The following is a 21,681-nucleotide window of genomic DNA, read 5'->3' on the forward strand; positions in this document are numbered from 1 at the left end:
AATGTGAATAAATCATTATTAGTACATAACATTTGTAAGAGCACCATGACTCATAGTCTGATGTGTTACCCTGTTTGATAACTATCTACCAGTATAACAAACAGATGTCAAAGCTGACTCCAGTGAAATTAAATTGTCATGTTGGCTCACACATAAAGGACAGTGGCTCGACAGAAGCACAATCAGCTGTTCTCAACAGCTTGTTTTCCAGTAATTATCAGTATTTTTTTCCCCCCAATGAGTAGGGATTTGTCATGACAAGCCAATAAAATGCTATTTTTCTGCCAAATTGCACTGCAACGCACGTCCTGATATTGCTGAGTTAGATGCGTTCCTGGGTAAACATATTTTGTTGATCCTGGAACAACGTTCTAGTCTTAACCCTATTCCTACACTCTAAGAAGAAAAGGTTCAAAAATGAACCTTTTGAGGTTCCTGGCGATTGCAACTGTGGGGGAACCTTAAAGGTTCATTTTTGAACCTTTTTAAAAAGGTTCTAATTGGAACCTTCACTTAAAGGTGCATTAAAGCCCCATTAAGGTTCCATTTTGAACCTTTTCCTTTTAGATAGCAATAACATATATTAATAATAATTATTAAAATATAATATAAATTATACATTAACTATATGTCTTATATATAACTTGTATAACTATATCTTAATCCCATTTCAAAACACTGAATACAGAACACAATGATTGTCTATAAAATGTTTAATACATAAATATAAAATGTGAGCACAGGCACCAATGGACAGAGAAAAAAAGGAATATTGTTTTTTATAATTCAAATAAATAAATAAATAAACAATCAAATAAATAAATTAATTCATTCATTAATCTATACATTTCCATCAACTTTTAACAGAATGTAGCTGAATATCTATCATTTTTATATTATTAAATTTTTCATTTATATATAATTTTTAAGATAATGTTTAAACAGGACATTAAACAGGACATTTTTATTTTTCAAATAATGTTAGAGTGTTTCTCGGCTTTGAAGCATATTCAAGGTTGAAGATGAAGTACATTGTCATTAGAATAACATGGTCATATGACCTGGTCATATCGTCTACTTCACAGACCTTCTCCCCTTGCATCATTATTTCTAAAACAGACTGCATCCAAGTGTAACCCGTGCGGCTCGCTTATGCCCAGCGTGATGTGCGGCCAGCGACACCGGGTATTAAAACTTGGTCTGCGTTGTTACGTTGTGTGGATGCAGAAACAGACACGGGACAGCAAGCAGTCGATTCACTGGATCTTTTTACTGAGTAAAAGAGAAAAATAAGCAGCCTCAGACTGAGTGGCCCTTATAACACTCTCTTCCATCGAATCACATTTCAAAAGGGCGGAAGAAAACATGAACATAAGGAAAATAATATAGAAAACATACCTGTTTAACAGAGACAAATAAGCAGCCTCAGATCGAGTGGCCCTTATAACACTCTATAAAACAAATATGGTGCGCCTCCATTACCATGTGCTGGTCTCACATAAAGACAGAAATATATCTCAAAGAATGTAAAATATCAAAAATAATCCCAATGATAGATAAAACAGTACTTTACATATACATATTGGGTTGAAATAAAGATATAAAAGATATAATTAACATTAGGATTAAATAAAATTAACAGGATGACAAAAGAAACCTACCTCTTCCATCGAATCACATTTCAAAAGGGAAGAGGAGGAGACAGGACAGGAAATTAGGTCATACTGTGACCTCGCATCACTTAAAGGAGAAGCGCACCTTTAGATCAGGTATCATAAAACGTATATGAACAATTTTGTGTGAATTATAACAATATTTACTAGTATACTTTGTATACCTGTTACACAAGGCACCATTTACAGTATATACAGCACAGGGTTGGGTGTACGTGGTTCCTAAACAAGAAGAGAATAATGTTATATTCAGTATAACATGTATGTATTCAATATAAACGTATTAAATGATACATAATTTCCATTATTATTTGCTTTTAAGTCACAATTTGAAACACAATTTTACTCACAACTGAGGGGACATTAAGGGCTGGATATAATGATAATATTTCCTTTGTGGAGTGATGTTTCATATAGTCTGTCCTCTCACTCTTTGTCCGTGTCATTTAGTCCTCTAAAAGGATTTGGTGATCTCCAAGCATTTGGTTTTCATTTTATCCAAGTGGATCCCAATGCTGTAATCATCTTCTCCTGAATAAATCTACCCACAAAAATATGTCTGCTATTCTTAAAAAACTTAAGTTGATTCTGTCTGGGACACTTACCCCAACTGCCCTTGACCTCTTTTGATACACATCTTGGTCAGACAGATTGTCCATCTAAAAAAACAAAAGAAATATATTATTAAGCAAGTGTGTAATTTTAGAGAATGGTGGAGAGTAAAAACAGTTCTCTATATTTCCAGGTCTCCAACAAGCGAACAATTCAACAAGGTGTGCTCAGCCATTGTTACAAAATACCAGTGCCCGGTTGCATAAAGCACCTTAAGTGTAATTTTCCCATAAGATCGCCCTTATGTTTCCCTTAAACTTAACGGTTATTTTCTGCAACACCCTTAAGTGTTACTTAAGGGTTTCTTTAGAGAAACATCATAAACCCTAAGAATATCCCTTAAGTAATCCTTTTAAAAACGATGTGTTGCATAAAGCCCCTTAACTGTCATTTCCCTAAGTATAACATAAGGTTTGGAAAACTTCACCTTTTTCCCCAAGTGTTACAAGGAGTGAGCAGGTTCAATCCAAGTATTCTAACAAGACACGATCGACTGCTTTATATGATGAACAAATTGTAATTTAGGTGTTTATTCACATAAACATTGATGGAATTACATACGTATTTATATCTCTTATGGTCAACGGATGCGGAAATGTGTGCATCACGTGCAAGAACAAATCTCATTGGTTCTTGTGTTTGCGCGCACATTCAAGCTTCCAAAACAGCCTTATTCAGTCTTTCAATGAATGGACATAAATGATGAGAGAATATTAAAAATATCTTTATTTGTTATCCAAAGATGAATGAATGTCTTATGGGTTTGCAATGACATGAGTGTGAGTGAATGACGGCAGAAATCCCAATTTTAGTATTAACAAATAACGTGTCCATGGCAACAGCAGAATTTTATAATGGCAAAACCTGGATTGCTGTCGTGAAACACTTAACGGTTTCTTTTACCTAAGAAAACAGGTATTATACAACACCCTTAAGTCATTCCCTTAGTTAAGGAGAAATCACACCTTACAGTATTAGTTCACTTTCCATTTAAATTTTCCTGATAATTTACTCTCCTCCATGTCATCCAAGATGTTCATGTATTTCTTTCTTCAGTTGAAAAGACATGAAGGTTTTTGATGAAAACATTCCAGGATTATTCTCCTTATAGTGGACTTCACTGGACCCCAAATGGTTGAAGGTCAAAATTACAGTTTCAGTGCAGCTTCAAAGAGCTTTAAATGATACCAGATGAGGAATAAGGGTCTTATCTAGCGAAACGATCGGTCATTTTCTAATTTGTTTTTAAAATGTATATGCTTTTATATAAACAAATGATCTCCTTCAAGTGGTTCTGCCACTTCCGTATTCTTCAAACAGCATACCCTATACGTCCTTCGCCTTCCCTATTCAACTTATGGAACGAATGCAGCACCAGTTCCGTTTTTCCGTAAGTAGAATAGGGAAAGGCGTCATAGACATACAGCTTATAAGCTTTTTGAAGAATACGGAAGTGCGGCTGCCGGAACCACTTGAAGGAGATCATTTGTTTATAAAAAAGCATATACATTTGATTTTTTAGAAAATGACCAATCTTTTTGCTAGATAAGACCCTTATTCCCTCATCTGGTATCATTTAAAGCTCTTTGAAGCTGCACTGAAACTAATTAATTTTGACCCACAACCGTTTGGGGTCCACCTAAGTCCACTATAAGGAGAAAAATCCTGGAATGTTTTCATCAAAAACCTTAATTTCTTTTCGACTGAAAGAAAGACATGAACATCTTGGATGACATGGGGGTGAGTAAATTATCAGGAAAATTTTATTTGAAAGTGGACTAATTTAAGATATTTTGTTGAAATCCGATGGCTCAGTGAGGCCTGCATAGCCAGCAATGACACTTCCTCTCTCAAGATCCATTAATGTACTAAAAACATATTTAAATCAGTTCATGTGAGTACAGTGGTTCAATATTAATATTATAAAGCCACGAGAATATTTCTGGTGTGCCAGAAAAACAAAATAAGGACTTAAATAGTGATGATGAGTGTGTCGAATCAGCAGTTCGGAGCGCCAAAGTCACATGATTTCAGCAGTTTGGTGGTTTGACGCGCAATCCGAATCATGATTCGACACGCTGATTCATAACGCTCTGAAGCTTAAAGGGGGGTATAATGCTATATTCTGACTTATTTACACTGTTAAGGGTTGGATTCTCATGCTAAACATGGCCAAAGTTTCAAAACACGAGTTGGACGAATGACGGAGTACTGTATTTCTGTGCCAAAAATACTACACCAGCTTCCTGCAGCAGTGTTTTGAATTTGGCCATCACTAAATAAGTTGTTATTTAGTTTTTTTTGGCACACCAAAAATATTCTCGTCACTTTATAATATTAATATTGAACCACTGTACTCACATGAACTGATTTAAATGTGTTTTTAGTACATTAATGGATCTTGAGAGAGGAAATGTCATTGCTGGCTATGAAGCCATCGGATTTCAACTAAAATATCTTAATTTGCATTTCGAAGATTAATGAAGGTGTTACAGGTGTAGAACGGCATGAGGGTCAGTAATAAATGAACTAACCCTTTAAGGTGCTTTATGCAACCGGGCACAGTTCTTAAGAGACAAGACTGGAAGAGTGTATGTAAGAACATGTCAAAGAGCCCTTCAGTTTATATATATTAGCTATGTAAGTGAAAAGGTGTTATTTCATTTGGCATACTTACATCTACAATACTTGCCATATTTTTAGTGTCACAAGTCCTTGGACCCTTGGTAAAATAACCCATTTCCTTACTTTGCTAAACCTGCTACGAATTTAATTTAGTCTTTCAATACCAGCCAAATGTGATCTTTCTTGAATTAGTTTTTAAGCATCTCATGCCATGTGTCACTTACCTGGTTCCTTACCTGTTCGTCTCATAATTGAGATCCCTCACCTTCATCATCCTTTGTCTTCAGTCCAGACCAATCCGCTCACCATCATCTACAAATACAAAGAGACTGTTATCATCCAGCTGATTTCATTCAACCTGTCATCATTCAATCTACTAACCTGTTTATTCTCCCCCATCTCTGCCACCTGCAATAATAAACCTTTGTGAACTGTATTACGTTGTCTCCTTCTGTCCGTGACACCATGACTCCTTTAAAAATAATATTATTTAAAATACTATAAAAGGCTGGGCTATGTTATAATGCAGGGCTCTTTGACACGTTCTTAAATACACTCTTCCAGTCTTGTCACTTAAGACTGGTTTTTGGTAACCAGGGCTAAACTAACCTTGTTGTATTGTTTGCTTGCTTTACCTGAAATTAAAGAGAGGCAATTTTACCCTCCATCTTTCTTTAAAATTATGCACTTACCTGTACTTCACTGTGGGAATTAACATATATATGTGCACATCTGATCAAACAGATTATTTTTTAACTCCATTTGCTTTGTGATAAAAAAAAAGTAATAAATACATTTTATAAAGAAAAAAATCTCCACTCTCCTTAAGTTTTTTGTATTGCTAGTGGGGTAGCTGATAAATTTCTGGTCACCCTGTTTGAGCAATACGTTGTGTTGAGATTGATCCATGTGAAATACCAAATCAAGTCCTACAGAAACAAAAAACTGCAGAGAGGTGCATGTTATAATGGTACTACTAACAGCTCAGTAATTTGTAATGATAGCAATATAGTTTAGCTAAAAGTATGTGGAAACCTAACCATCACACCTATACAAGTTGATGGGCATCCCATTCCAAAAACGGGAATGCAATATAAGTTTAAAGCAATGTAAGTTGTTTTGGATAACAGTGTCAACTAAATACATACATGTGAGAAAATGCTAGTCACTGAATTCTTCAGTACAACCTATTAAGTAATTAAAAAATGTTAATAATAATTAATAGAGGTGTCCACATACTTTTTTAAAACTTTAAGAGTAGATGTAATAAACTTACACATGAATGGTGTTTGTGGTCTTGGTAGGCATCTCAGTCTTTAGGTTTTCTTCTAATCTTATGAATTTAACTTGATCCTTCAATTTAGGGAATATTTTAGGTATCATAGTTTTCAGTTAGGTTCATTCAAGTGTCTGCATCAATTCCATTGTCTGTTAAAACAACAGGATTCAATAGTAGAATGTCATATCTGCTTAACTGTGAAAATGTCTGTTTTGCTGCAATAGGGAAGTTAAACAGAGTGTGCATTTTTGTGAGATAAACCTTGAAATGTAGGGATGATCACCTGGAAACTGTTGCCATCAACCAGTCAGCCACATGGATTTTCCAGTGAATCAGCTCTGAGCTCATTCTTGCCTCTATATGCAGAGAAATATTGCAATTTAGAAAACAATGCGTTATAAAATATGAATAAAAATAAACTTTTCATTTTTTACTAAATTCTCTCTCTCTCTCTCTGTGTGTGTGCGCAAACACACGCGCACACACAGTAAGGATAAAAAACGGCAAAATATCTTGAAATAGTACATGTGGAAAAGGTGTAGTAAGTGGTACACCCGGAATTATTTCTCCAGGCCGTTAAATTGACAATATTGTGGCCGCATTAACACGATGCTTAGGCCCGTCGTCATTTATTCATTATCACACACCTTAAAGTTATTATGACATTAAATAGGTGTTTCATAGCTTTTCAAAAAGTTAATAGTTTATTTGAGACGTTATGTTGTCTTACCTCAGATTTTTGTGTCGTTCCGCTCAGTCCCACTCGGTCCCGCTGCTGCCGCTTCAAAATTTGTAACGGTTTTTTCCACGTGACCACTGACATCATTGCGCGAGAGAGACTTGTGGAGATTCAGTGCATTGCGTTGCGTACCAAAGCCCAGATACAGAAAACATTTAAAGCATTTTCAAGGATTTGCTTATTCATGCTTAAAAACGAAACAATATTAATAATCTCGTTTACTTTGAGTGAAAATAATGTACTTTTGAATTGCTAGTTATTTGTCAGTATTCTTATTTTGTAAAAACATTTAGGCACAAGCAATCTCAGCACATAAATGATTAACAACAGCTGTAGTAAAAGCAATAGTAGTAGTAGTAGTAGTAGTAATGATGATAATAATAATAAACTAAATAAAGAAAAAAATAATCTTCCTGATGAAACCTTACACAATACAATTATGAAATGTTTTCTAAAACATGAGCTAATAACAAAGTAGATAAAGTTGGAACAGAAGGAGAGATGAAACATAAAATAAATTGCCTGTGCATCACACTTTACTCATGATTTTTGCTCTAAAACTGCATAGTGTCCTTTTCAATTGGGGAATATTTATACGGTTGTCTAAGCGGAAGATATTGAACACAGTCTATTTTTAGGGCTAAGAATTTCACGTCACCTCTCCATTTAACATTGAACAGCTTCTTGTCCATTTATGAATGTAAAACTGAATTTTTATTCTTGGTCTTCTTAGTTTATGCTTTAAAAATGGACAAAAAACATGGTGTCTTTCAATGTTATGATGCAATTTATAGAAATGTGCGGGGAGGTCCGGGGTACAGATGAAACACTGTATCGACTGTACACTCCAATCATATTAGAAAAGGTTCATAAACGAACCTTAACTACACACAGGTTCTAATATGAACCCTGTTACCACAACAAAGGTTCTAAAAAGAACTTCCAAATAACCATTTTACCTGTAAGTTCAACTTTGAACCTTTTTGATAGTTAGAAGTTCATATTTGCACTGTAAAGTTCTTTATTGAACTCCAAAGGTTCGACCTCTTCTAAGAGTGTACCCCTAAACCTAACCCTACCCATAAGTTATCCCATAAATCAGAGGGAAATGATAGATGAATAACACTGATGTAGAAGGACCAATTCATGATTTTAAGCCTAAACTTGACAAAATCTGTAAACGTACCCCTCAAATCTGAATGGTTGATTTGAATGTTGTTCCAGGATCAACAAAAATGTTGACCCAGGAACATGTTGAACTCAGCAATACCAGGTTATGCGCATTGCAACAGCAGCTTCATACTGATGCCAACGAATATTAACACATTCTCCGAAAATATTAATCAGAATCATGCAAATGAAGCACTGAAATATCCAATTTGTTTTAGTGAATTGTGTCATTCAAATGCTTGATTTAAGTGAACCGATTCACAAAACGACTCGCCGATTTGTATGTTGCTGTGCAGATGGCTTTCGGCTTTTTTTAGCGATAAACAAAATAATATGGTGGCTATTACAATAATTATTATCATTTTTTGACTCAGTAACTTGCTTGAGAGTCATATATATATAATTTTTTTCTAATAGAGGGCTGTGACATGTGTGGTTGTCATAAGTGGGTGAACAAAACCCCCAGTATTTTTGCACTGAAAACTTTCCACATAAAGACAACCTGTCACTCCTGACATTTTCACTCAGAAACCTATTAATCTCCTCAAGATCATCCTTGACATCCTCTTCCTCCAGGTTGCGACTTGCCCACATGCTCTCTGTCCATTACTGTTGAAGGTCACACAGTTGTTGCCCCCTGGAGTTTTAAATGCCCGGGAGTTGTCCAAGATATCTTGACCTTTTCAGATCACTTTGCGGCAAATGCACAGTCCAGCCCTAAACATAAGAAAAATCCTGCACTCAGCCACTTGTTCTATTCATCTCTTCTTTTAAGGGATGTAAATCATTCTGTTCATATGCCACTTAAAAACATCCATCAATATGCCTTTTAAAGGGATAGTTCACCCAAAAATGAAAACTGTCGATTTACTCACCTTCAAGCCATCCTAGATATAATATATAATCTTCTTTCAGATGAAAACAATCAGAGTTATATTAAAATATATCCTGGCTCTTCCAAGCTTAATAATGGTAGTGAATTGACCCTTCGCCGGGAGTTTGATTGACAAGCGATTTAATGCCAAATCCGCCATTTTGTCCGACAAAGCAGTCAGGAGTTAGAAGATTAACCTCGGTGGATTTGAACTTGGAAAATGGTGTGTAATATCCATATTTAAAACTTTATAAACTATATTAACTAGGAGGAGGCCATACGATTTAAGGCGAAAGAGTAATCCCTGACATGACGCATGAGGTATTGACGAAAGCGGAAATGCAAAGGATAGAGCAAAACAAAACACTGGTTGTAAGTCAAAAATGAGAATTTTTAAAGAGAAATGTTGGAAGATTTCGATATAAGAGAAGAGGTGCTTGAGTTTGTTGCCCAGCTGACACGAAAGGCGTCTAAGCTTACGCTCCTCCTACATCCTGTGTTGCATCAGAGGTTACTCTTTTGGTGTAAATTGATGCTCCAACCTTGATCAAAATCTCCAGCTCACCTGATAACTTTCTAGGAATCCTGAAGACCTTGGGTGCATCTCAATCAGCTCCCTAGTTTAGTAGTCAGGGCACCTATCAGGAAGTCGGCCATTTCAAGGGCTGTCTCTATCGCAAAATCTTTCTGAAATGTTCCTTCCTAAAAAGTCCCACAATGCACCATGAAAACCATGCTCACTATGTTCCCTTAACAGAAGTTCTGAAGAGCGAAACATAAATCATGTGAGCCAACTCACCACAAATAATGACACGCAATAGATGTTTTTAAAATACAAACCATTATTTAAGTATATTTCAGCATAAACGTACATCGCTAGACAGGTAATGAATATAATCTAACATTTATAATTTATTTACGCCTGAAATGCTGCACGTATATGTACAAGCAAAGTATTTATCATAATGTAGTTTAAATAACATTAAAAACAATGTCAGAAATAGTGTTGTCAAAAGTACTGACTACTAAGTCGGAACTCAAATTTTAAGTAGATTTGTAAACATCTCTGATTGGCCATTGTGTTCACATGCTCATCAGATATGTCTGTGATTGGCTACAATGATCAAAAATTCAAAAAATGTTGTAACTAGACATCAATGATGCTCTTCACTGAGTGCTTACACAGATACATAACTTACATTGATCAGTGTAGCCAATCACAGACATATCTGATGACCACGTGAACACAATGGCCAATCAGAGGTGTTTATGAATCCACTTAACAGCGCTCAAATTGTCAAATTTTTAAACTTTCAGTACCAACTTGGTATCGAAGTCTGTACTTTTGAAAACACAGTTCTGCTGTTGTTCATATATACCAGTGGTGATATTGTACAATGAGGACGTAGAAATAGAGCTATCATTGTCCAAATGTGTAGTAAGCCAGGGTAGTGCTTCTACCAGTGCATGAATGCATGTACACGATATATTGATTCACGACCTAGGATGCGAGGGTGTGTTTGATTAGGGTTGGAGCAAAAGAAAGTGGACCAGAGTTGAGAACCTCTGATTTAAGAGTATCTGGATGAGCTCTCTTCACATGAAAGGCACTTCAAAGGGGTCATATCAAACGTTTTTATTATTTAAATGATCCCTAAGGTCTTCTCATACAATTAGTTAAGTATTGTGCATAATTTTGTTTATCACCATTTTCCACCCCCTTTCTGACAATTTCTTGTCGCTGTGCCTTAAGGATACTCTCTTCATCTCTTCTAGTGAGTTTTTAACTGCACCATCATTCATAAGCAGATTCATAAAATAATGCATGCTGTAATAAGCCGCACAAACTCTGAAGGTCAGACTGAAATTATCAGGGAAAATTTTCATCGAGTTCATTCTGAAAGTTCAGAAAGTTCCAGCATGATTATAGTACAAGAATGAATTCTTAAAATAAAGGGAAATGATACAATTTTAAAATAAATGTCTCTTTCAAGCTACTGACCTTTTCGTAGACATTTGGTAAATAACCGCAAATTAACTTTTTAGTTTGAGCATTATTTCAAAAGAAGAAAATTAGACGACAATGGGAAAAATTAAGCTAATTTAACTGATGATAATCTTGTTTTTTTGATAGTTTCCTAATTTAAATTCATATAATCAGGTTTATTTGTTATAACTGGATTGATTCAGTTGGTTGCAGAACTGCTGCAGTAAACACTATTGTTTGTCTTTTTTTTTTTGGTTTTGTTTTTAATCAAAACCAAAAAATAAAAGCCCAAAAGCAATCCAAATCACAACCACTTATGTTTAAACTGTCAAGAGAACTGATTAATTTTGGCTATTTGCTACTTATTTGAAAAGTGTACTGAATTTCAGAACACAATTTTAGGATACAACAGCCTATAGAAACCTGTAACTGTTCAGTATAAAACAGTTTTGACAGCAGACTGACCTCCTTTTTTTTTGACGGTCTTTGAGATCATGCTTCCCGTAGAGATTCAGTTTCATCTTACAGTTTTGAAGCTCCAGCATATCCACACAACACTCTCCAGCATATTCATAGAAGAGCCACAGACACTTATTCAGGTCAGCCTGTCACAACTAAACACTGCTTGTCGGTGTGCGAATGGGCGGCATATGACCTCGTAGCTACATGAAAGGGTTCCAGGGCACAGAAAAAGTGCAAGGCACACAAATATGGAAAATGAGAGTGTCTCATGGCTGTTTATGTCTGCGTTCCTACATCATACTGAAATATCAGTTAACTGAACCTGTCTGAACTCTGTGTACTCTCTAAGCTATAAGATTATGACTTATAATAAGCTCTGATCTTGTTTAGATATTTCTGTCTGGCTCTGATATAATTTTCTTACTAGCCCCAAAGGGGAGTTCAAAAATGTACAGTCCAGTAAAGCTCATATGAACATGGAGACATGTAATGTGTATTCATCAAGTATAAAAAACAAAAAAAGTACTTTTATTTTTAAAAAAATGTCTTGAATTGCCTTATCGTGAATGCTTATGTCAGTGTACTTTAACATTCAGCACACTAGTTTTTTAATAGATTAAATCCAAAAACTACACAAAAAATATGTTTTTCCTCATGGCTTTCATCTGATTCTCTGCCTTTGATATATACATTCTCGAAAAGGAGATGTATAAAGTACACAAGCAAATGCTGAAGCTTTAATTTTGTTGTTGCTTCTGTTGTGCTTTTGGCTTGAGTGGAAAAAAATTTCATTACATCTGAACTTTCCAGTGTTTATGCAATATAGGAGCAAAGATAAGGTGGATTATATCTGCTTTCGTAAACTTTCATTTTAGTGTGCATGTTTGAAATATTTCCAGAGCAAGAAGGTTTGCTGATAATACCTCTGAACTAAACAGTTTAAACTTTTGTTCTTTATCAAAAAAAAAAAAAAAAAAAAAAACCTTGTCTCATATAATATCATGCTGTTCACATGCAATTCTTTATTATTATCCTTATGATTTCATGACAACAACCTACCATAATAGGCCTAATACTTTCAATGGCTAGCACTGTATGTTCTAGAAAAATTGTAGATAAAAATAAACCGGTTGTTATCTATCCACTCACCCAAATGAATCATTGAAGTTTCCATATAAACAACATACAAGCCTGTTTCACATATGCCTTTGAACTATTAACTGTTTCCAAGGATCTTTGGCTTTCTTTGCAAAAAGATTAACATTTAAGGCTGTGAAAAATGACATCTTAATTTTTGTGATTATACTGGCGGTTTAACACTTAAAAATAATTAATGTAATTAAAAAGCAGCATCCATTTTTTTTTCCACTTCCTGAGCCTTTGTTTTTTTTTTCCAGTTTTCTTGGCTGGCGTTTCTATGCTAATGTTATTTGCGCAGTGTTCACCCTGGTGTCTACAAAGGCTATGTTCACACCAAATCCAGTTATTTGTATATCCAATTGGAATCTGATCTAAATGTGGACAGTCAATCATTATATATCCCAGAATCCATTTGGATACACAAATAATAGGATTTGGAGTGACATTGTGAATGTAGCCAGTTCAGATCAGTTTGTATGTCCCATGTCTTTTTTCCCTGGAATATCTGCATTGACAACTGCCCCAATTGACCTGTCGCCAGGAGTTTGATTGACAAGCGATCTAACCAATCATAACGCAGAATCCGCCATTTTGTCCAACAAAGCAGTCAGGAGTCGGTGGACTTGAACTTGAAAAATGGTGTGTACTGACATCTTTCCGAGTTTGAAACAACATTTCTTCTCATTCATTCATGTTTATTTGATGCTATAAATTAACTAGTAAGAAGAGATGATCGGTTCATGAGCCGCTTGAGCTGAGGCGCTACAGCAATCTGTCACGACACATTAAAGAGCCACAAAATGATTTTTATTGTTCGAATTTCTCAACAAATTACACAACTTGAAAGCTGGGATTTTGTTTAATATCATAAGTAACCTGCTCTGTCTTGTCTGTCGACATGTTGTCAGTGTCCTCTTTGCTCCACGGTGTATTTTTTTCTGCATGTGGCGTGACAAAGCAACAGTAACTAGGGGTGCGGGTCCAATTGCTCCCTGGGACAATAGCAAAAATGGCTACCCACTGCTCCAGGTGTGTGTATCCATGGTTGTGTGTGTGTGTGTGTGTGTGTTAAATACTCACTACTACTAATGTGTGCTCTCTAACTGGATGGGTTAAATGCAGAGGACAAATTCAGAGTATGGATTACCATACATTGCCTCAAAGACTATAGAATAACACAAGACATGTCACTCGTATTGTTTTGAATGGGAGAAAGTGTAACGCGCAATATGGCGGAATAAGTCCCGCCTTCTAAAGCCAAGAGCCAATCGCCGACTGGTAAAGTCATTGCGTCACTTCAGCGGCCGTTAGAATCACCGGTTTCTATAGAAACAGTCAGACGCTCTCCTCCAAAGAGACGCGCATTTAGGTCTGCATATGCGCATTAGCTTGATCCAGCCTGAAAAAAAAAAAAAAGTTTTTTGTCATGATTCGAGCGTTTAGAAACTAAATTTATGAGCCGGTTGTTGTTAGATTTCATTGGTGATTTCAAATATCAAATTTAATCGTAAGGTTGACGAACAGTTTTGGAGAATCTGATGTTTCCCCATTCAAAGAGATAGGAGCTGCATGATGCCCAGGATGCCCGAGAGGCGTTTCAAAGATGGCCGCCGAGTGAAATGACTTGTCTTAAAGGGACTTTGATTGCCTTCACATGTCCGACACTTTGGAACAACACAACCTTGTTTCCGCAGCGACCTTCAGCATGTTTCCTATAACAACGCCTGCATTTATGTTTTACATGATGTGAAAAAGTCACATAAACCAAGCAAAATCCGATCAGAAGAGTCAGACAGAAACAGATTTCCAAAAATAGTATCTCAAACCACATATGAATGTAGCTCGAAACGGATTTGTAAAAAACTCATTTTATGCATTTGCTGTGCACACTTGCTAAATCACAACGGATTTCAAATGGATAAGCACATTTTGGACTCACAGTCTGAATGAGGCTAAAGGGAGCGTCTGACAGAGGGCGTTTCGCATGTTCGCATTATCGGATGTGCTCTCTTCCGCATTTTAAAGTGCGTTCACACCATGTCGGAATTACTGTAATAATGAAATTCTGACTTGTAAGGGCCACGACACATCAAGCCAACGATTCAGCATTTTGAATTAGCGTCAGGTCTGTCTTTTAGAGAGATCACTCTGATTGGCTCTTCAGTTTAGCAAACGAGTCAGTGCACGAGAATAACAGCAAAAGTGATGAAAGCAAACAGAAGGCTGTTCTAATTTTACATCAAATTACTTGGGGTGCATTTCCCAAAGTGAACTATGGTCGCAAGATCCATCTCTACCAATAGAGTTCAATGGGACTTACGACCATAGTTGACTAATGACACTTTCGGGAAATGCACCCCTGAGCATTCCAATATGCATATATTGTCTAAACAACATAAGATGACTGGAATGAAGAAAGTAATCAACATGATTGATATTCAAAATGGTAAGCAAGCACTACTTTCTTTAAGGTTTGTATAGCCTATCTGCAGTGCTAATTTCGAGTTTCCCTTTATGAGTGTTGAATGTAGACTACCGTTACCTGTTGATATAGACAGTTCACCTATTTCCTTACTCACAGGTCCAGAATGCACATGTTTGAATGCAGCTTTTTGACCAAGATACAGCTGACGAGAGGCGACAACACAGTTATCTTTTGTCGTGGCTATTTCGGCTTGGTGTGTCAAGGCCTTAAAAAGCATTCACATCCTCGAACCTGATTCCACCAATAACATTACCACCTGACCGCTGCAGATTTGTTTTGCCATAGATACCCATAATTCAGAGTCACAGGTTATCATCTCAAAATTACAGTAATAACGACATATGACAGCAGCATAGTGTGAGACCCGATGTAGGACCATCACAAAGTGATCTAACTGGTTGATAAATTAATCAAAGATTACAAAATCAATATGACTTGTATTTTTATTTCTTATTTAGAATGAGGCCTAATACTTTCAATGGCTAGCATTGTATGTTCTAGAAAAATTGCAGATAAAAATAAACCGGTTGTTATCTCTCCACTCCACTCTTAGAATGATAATTAAAGCTTAAAATAAGATTTGACGTAGCCTAAATAAAGTGACCTGACTCATTGTCATTCAAACAAATTAGACATGTATTATTATGAGATCATTGTTTATTGACATTAAAGCTATTATTGCATTCATGACGTTCTGTAGGCCTAATTGTTGTTAATGTTAAACAAAAACAGTAGTCTTGTTGAAATGTTTGCATAATTGGGTGTGATTCGTTTTTTTTTTTTTAATTATTCACATGCATAATTACAATTAAAGCAACAAGGAAATTATATATGGTGTCAATTAAAGGGTTTTTTGTTGACTATATAACACTCTGCTCCTGATGCACGTAGGTGGACAGCAGAGGACTTTTATGTGTGTGCACAGTCATTAAGTGCTATTTCTGTATAATGTTATATAAGAGCAAAGCATGACAAAATGCATCGAAAAATAGTGTTTTTCTTGTAGGGGGGTTTTAATAGGAACAGGGTTTTGAAATGTACCTACAATTTTCATGTAGAAAGAGTGTAATTGCAGGGATCTTTCTCAGAATCCACAGATGCATACAGAGGAACAGATTTTAAATGGTGTGCTTTTTAAGAAATGCACATAGCCAACATCCATGAAAAGTTAGTGGCCTTTTAAGTCTGTTCACAACAATCTGCACATGAGGTACATGTAATGGTTACTATTTAAAAGTTGTCTGATTACTGGGTTATTTTATGGACTGCCACATGGTCGACTGGATTATTGGTTTACAGATATTGGTTTGATGCATTTCACTTTATATGATTCTGTACTTGTTTTTTCTTAATAAAGAGATAGTTCACCCAAAAATGAAAATTTAAAACACTTACTCTGATCTGTATATATATATATATATATATATATATATATATATATATATATATATCACTCAATAGCCTTCACACAAAGCAGTGAACAATTTCTTGTTGATTTCATTTTTTTTTTTTTTTCAATCAGTTTTCTTTCATTTTTGACAACAGCAGAAGGCCCAGTCAAGCATTTTATTTCAGATGATGTGGTGTCAAGACATAACAACCATGTACTTCAGAGCTTGCCAGTCATTCAGAGAGGAAAGAACAATTTAAGAATCAAATTCACTGGCAAGCGTTCAGTCCTCTGAGGCTCTGTACTGGGCACTATTTTCCAGCTGCTTCATCCTGACACTACATTTAATCCATTTCACAGACCTTTTCAAAGATAGGTTTTTGTTTTTCTGATGTCACTGTCCCGCATATAAATGATTTTTATGCAGGTCAAGCATAGTCAAATCTAAGAGAAAGAAAATGTCAAAAGGGATATCACCTTTCAAGATTCATTTATAATTTAGTGTACATTACTTCACATGATTTGAGAACAGTTTTGTTGGGAAAATAAGAAGTAATTTGATCTCACTTTATATTAAGTGGCCTTAACTACTATGTACTTACATCAAAAAATAAGTACAATGTACTTATTGGGTTCATATTGAATTGCAAAACACTTTTTCTGCTATTGAATTGGGATATGGGTAAGGTTAGGGAAAGCTTTGGTGGTATGGGTAGGTTTAAGGGTGGGTTAAGGTGTAAGGGATGGGTCAACAGTGTAATTATAAATGTAATTACAGAAATTAATTACAAATGTAATTACATGCAGGTGATTTTCAAATATAAGTACAATGTAAAAACATGTATGTACACAATAAGTGCATTGTATCAAATCATTAATTTAAATGTAAGTACATAGTAGTTAAGGCCACTTATAGCCAAGCCAATTGGATGTAGATTTCTCTGAGGATTCTTACTTTGTATGACTTTGTTGGGATGCCCAGTCCCATGACAATTAGCAACTGTTTTAAACATTTTCCATTTATAATAAACTCCTCCTCACTACAGTAATGTATCATTGTTTGGATATTGCAGTAATTTACCAGACTGATGAGCAGCAACACTATGAAATCAAAATAATCATGTGTATGTTTAATTAGTGATCATTAAGAAATCATTCTAATGAGGTAATTTGGTTTTTGTGAAACCTTTGTTATTATTTGCAGAGTTTGTTTGTGAAAATGGTTGTTCTGCCTGATGAAGTGGAAAAGGCAGTACAGGGTCTTTTTGCAGTTACTAAATTGCATTCCTTGCAAATCACTTTAAACAGGTAGATCAAATTTTGTCATTTGTAGCATTATAAATACAAATTTCTGTCATGAAACTCTAGATGATGATGATTTCTGTCACGAAACTCTAGATAGGTCTGTTTGCAATCATATCGTTCTCAGCCAATTGGTCATAAACCCCGCCCTCTCCATGTAATCGAATGGGATGTGAGACAAACAAAACAATTAAATTACACTTCAAATAATTTTTTTCCAAAGATGATTTGTCATTTTAGGGTTTTTATCACACTGATATAAATTCAAGTGTTCGTTTTTAAAATAAGTTTGGTTTTAGTTAGTTATTTGATGCTATTTGATGGTGTGACGTCATGATTGACAGCTGAGGTTGAAAGCTTCTCTGAGTGAAGTAGTCACTGAGGCACCAACTGACTTTTTTGGGATCTTCGGAAAGACATTGGCGCTTTAACTTTAATTTCTACATTTCCATAACTGTTTATTTCACACCGACATAATGAGTTGTTGTGCTGTAAACTAACCAATTCTGCAGCAGTGTGGGCGGGGCCTTGATACCGCGGCTCCACTTCATGCTCACTTCTGCGCAGATTTGGGCTCCGTGGTTGCGTAATCAGAATCATTGGCAAAATGTCAGCGCCATAATGAGAAATTAGAGGCTTCACTTTTGATTAAAGGTGCGTCATCCATCTTTTTTACAGTCTATGGCAGTGGTTCCCAAACTGAGGTGACAAAAGGGGGTACGCGAATAAAATGCTGAGTAGTTCATTTAATTCTACATTAAAATAATATTAAAATAGAGCATGTATTTCTAACTGCCAAAATGTCGTAAATCCAGTAAATTTAAAAAATTATTTGCGGCCAAAAATAACCGTATCCACACAAGTAACATGCATATGATAGATTGCGTGCCGAATCTGCTGCCTTAAATCGTGCTAAATTACTGCCGTTCTCGACACCTTTGTAAAAGTGGGGATTTAGCACTTACTTGCATGAAGAACAAATATAGACACAGATAATGCATTCATTTCGATTTAAGACTTTCTCCGGTACAAAAACATACCTTGTGTGAGTTGTATTTAATGATGATAACGAGCAAGAATGCAATTGTTCCCAAATATCCACATGACTGCAAACGTGACATTATTATACAACAGGTCAAAAAACAAAACGTACATTTTAAACACAGTAATGTCAGTATTTACTGTATTTACTCTATTTTGCAATGAAATAATAACGAAAACCACAGCAGAACTACAACACACGTCTGTGTTTCGCGAACAATTCTGCGGCTTTGAACGAATTGTGAGAGTCGATTCAGTGATTCATTCACAGCCACTTTTTTCGTTACTGAATGAATGACTCGATGACTCACTCATAAAAAAAGTGACTTGCTGCCACCTACTGGCGGTTTTAGTTTAATATTTAAAAGTTTTACTTAGTTTTACCTTCATTGCATATTTCTCTATTGAACATTTTTATTTAAAACATTATTTATTTTATAAAGTTATTCATAAAGGTAAAAAATGCACTGGAAAATCAATTTAGGGGGCAAATATTGTCCCTTTAATAGTAAAGGTGTGACTGCAGTCGAAGTGGAAAGAGGGGGTACGCGGAAGCATGGTAATGCCTTCAGGGGGTACTGAACTCTAAAAAGTTTGGGAACCACTGGTCTATGGTATAGATCTGCTACGGGCATTGCTGGGTAGTAATTTATTATATGTAATCTGTATTACGTAATCAGATTCCAAAAATTTAGTTCTTGTAATTACATTATATTGTGTTTTAAACTGCTTATAATCAGATTACGTGATTTAATCCCTTTTTATGGATTACTAGATTATTATTCACACAATGACAGTACATTATTGTGTGTCATTTAGCTTTGACTATATTCACAATATAGAAGCAACAGCAATAATCAACAGAGGCAGCTTAGCAGATCTATTTTGCCAAGACCAAAGTTTTTGTTTTCCCTGTTTCTTAGTCATTCTTAGCTTATAAAGGTTTTTTTTTTAAATTATTATTTTTCTTTCTGTATGACATGGCTCTTTACAGGCACATTTTGTTTCTGAAACAAAACTTTATGTACAGTCCACAAATCTGGCATGTTAGCTCAGGAAATGTTTTCAGTGGTTTTACCTAATTAAAGTGATAGCATCACAGAAGCTTGTAAAAAAGATCTGATAAAAGATCAAAGGCTATAGCTTGTTTTTGCAAGGTTTTATCTAAGAAACTGACAGATTACCAAAGCAACAGAATAGTTAAGGGAATGATCTGAAGCCTCGTAAAACACGACACAACACAGATAGCTCTCATTTGTATTTGTATTTTCTGAAACTCCTAATATCTGTAGATATTTTGTTATATAGAGTCATACATGTACAGCAAATGTTGTGCCATCCAGTCCCATATGTTGTTGATGCAGTGCCTGCCAAACTGCTTTGATAAATTTCCCACGATGCCCTGATATTGATGATGATGAGGTATTTACAGGAAGCGCACAGCCCTTTGCACACACTCAGAGGAGAGTGATGGAAAGATATTGTCCATTACAGAACAAAAATAGACCCACATTTAGCATTCCAGTCAGTGTAGTCAATTTGATTCAGTCATATTAAATAATAAATAATCATAAATGCATAAGAGAGCATAATCTATCTATCTATCTATCTATCTATCTATCTATCTATCTATCTATCTATCTATCTATCTATCTATCTATCTATCTATCTATCTATCTATCTATCTATCTATCTATCTATCTATCTATCTATCTATCTATCTATCAATATTAAAGCATATAGTTAAAAGATATGTTTAAATATGTATGTAGTATTCAAGTCTTTGGACTTGTAAAATGAGCACATGTGATTCAGTGAGCTCAGTATAGCACCACAACGTTAGCTTAGTGCAAAGTGGCCATCTGTGACATCATGTAACATTGTAATACAAGATCAAATGTTTCATTATACATGTTAAAACATGCTGTTACTTGATTTGACCTGGCATCTGCAGCAGTGTGGGACACATGCCAGATCAATATGATTCCAAGTCAGCCCTTTACCACTTGACAATAAATCCAACCTCGTCATTTTTGACCTTTAGTGCAAATTAAGGACTTGAAGGTGCAAATTCACTCTAAAAGCATGTGCAACCTCCCATCCCCCCCACCCCACATAAGCACATAAGCAAAGCACTTACTGATGCAAACTGACAAGTCAAAACCCACATCAGGGAAAATGTTAAATGCCAAGTTATTCGAAAACACAAAGTGCTTTTAGGTATGACTGCAATTTCACTTGTTCACTTACTCCATTCTGAATAAATACAGCCACTCTGGTTTAATTATCATAATTCCTGCTGATCACAACTCACATTATCACTATAAATCACAATAAACACTCACTTGCGGTATAAACTGACTTTACTTCACTAAAAAAGTTAATTAAGCCTTTTAGCTTGATACACTGACACTGGCTCAACCAATAGAATGAGTTTGGGGGTGGGACAATCTGTCTGCCCAACTAATGACATGTAGGGGGAGTGGTCAAGAAATCTGTTTGAAAATTATTATTTTTGAAATTCTGTTTGGTGCTGCAGAAACACATTCCACCATTAAAATGAGGAAACATTAATAACAATCAACATAAAGTCAAAGATGAACAGAGCTCGGCAGAAAAAGTTAGGGTGCAGGAAAGATGCGTATTATCCATTCATTCATAACTCATGTATTTTCTCTTCGTATGAAAATAATTTGCTCTGTTGCATTGATAGATTAGTCTATATTTCTGTTTATATTGTTATTATATATTTACAATTATATATTTACAGTAGTGTACAGTAATTTTACTATAGAGATAAAATTTTTTATTAATATTTTAAATTTGTTTTTATATTTATAGTTTTCATTTTAATTATTTTTTTGTCATTTTTATTAGTTTTAATGTTTTTTTGTTTTTTACA

The 21,681-nt window shown here is 35.3% G+C and overlaps 1 long non-coding RNA gene across 4 annotated transcripts; it reads right to left on the bottom strand.

Annotated features, from left to right (window-relative positions):
- Positions 1 to 840: 840 nt before the first annotated feature.
- On the bottom strand, positions 841 to 7,969 carry LOC137021039 (uncharacterized). 4 transcript variants are annotated; one of them, XR_010895272.1, is made up of 8 exons: positions 6,920 to 7,969; positions 6,473 to 6,545; positions 6,187 to 6,338; positions 2,279 to 2,332; positions 1,838 to 2,188; positions 1,662 to 1,740; positions 1,399 to 1,451; positions 841 to 1,272 (listed from the first exon to the last, which is right to left on the bottom strand). It is a non-coding gene; the product is annotated as an uncharacterized lncRNA (long non-coding RNA). The 4 variants fall into 4 exon arrangements; XR_010895271.1 differs by having other exon boundaries at positions 1,838 to 1,895; positions 2,024 to 2,332; XR_010895270.1 differs by having other exon boundaries at positions 1,838 to 2,332.
- Between the last annotated feature and the right edge of the window lie 13,712 nt (positions 7,970 to 21,681).

This window comes from Chanodichthys erythropterus, chromosome 6 (genome assembly GCF_024489055.1).
Source record: "Chanodichthys erythropterus isolate Z2021 chromosome 6, ASM2448905v1, whole genome shotgun sequence".
Classification (NCBI taxonomy): domain Eukaryota; kingdom Metazoa; phylum Chordata; class Actinopteri; order Cypriniformes; family Xenocyprididae; genus Chanodichthys; species Chanodichthys erythropterus.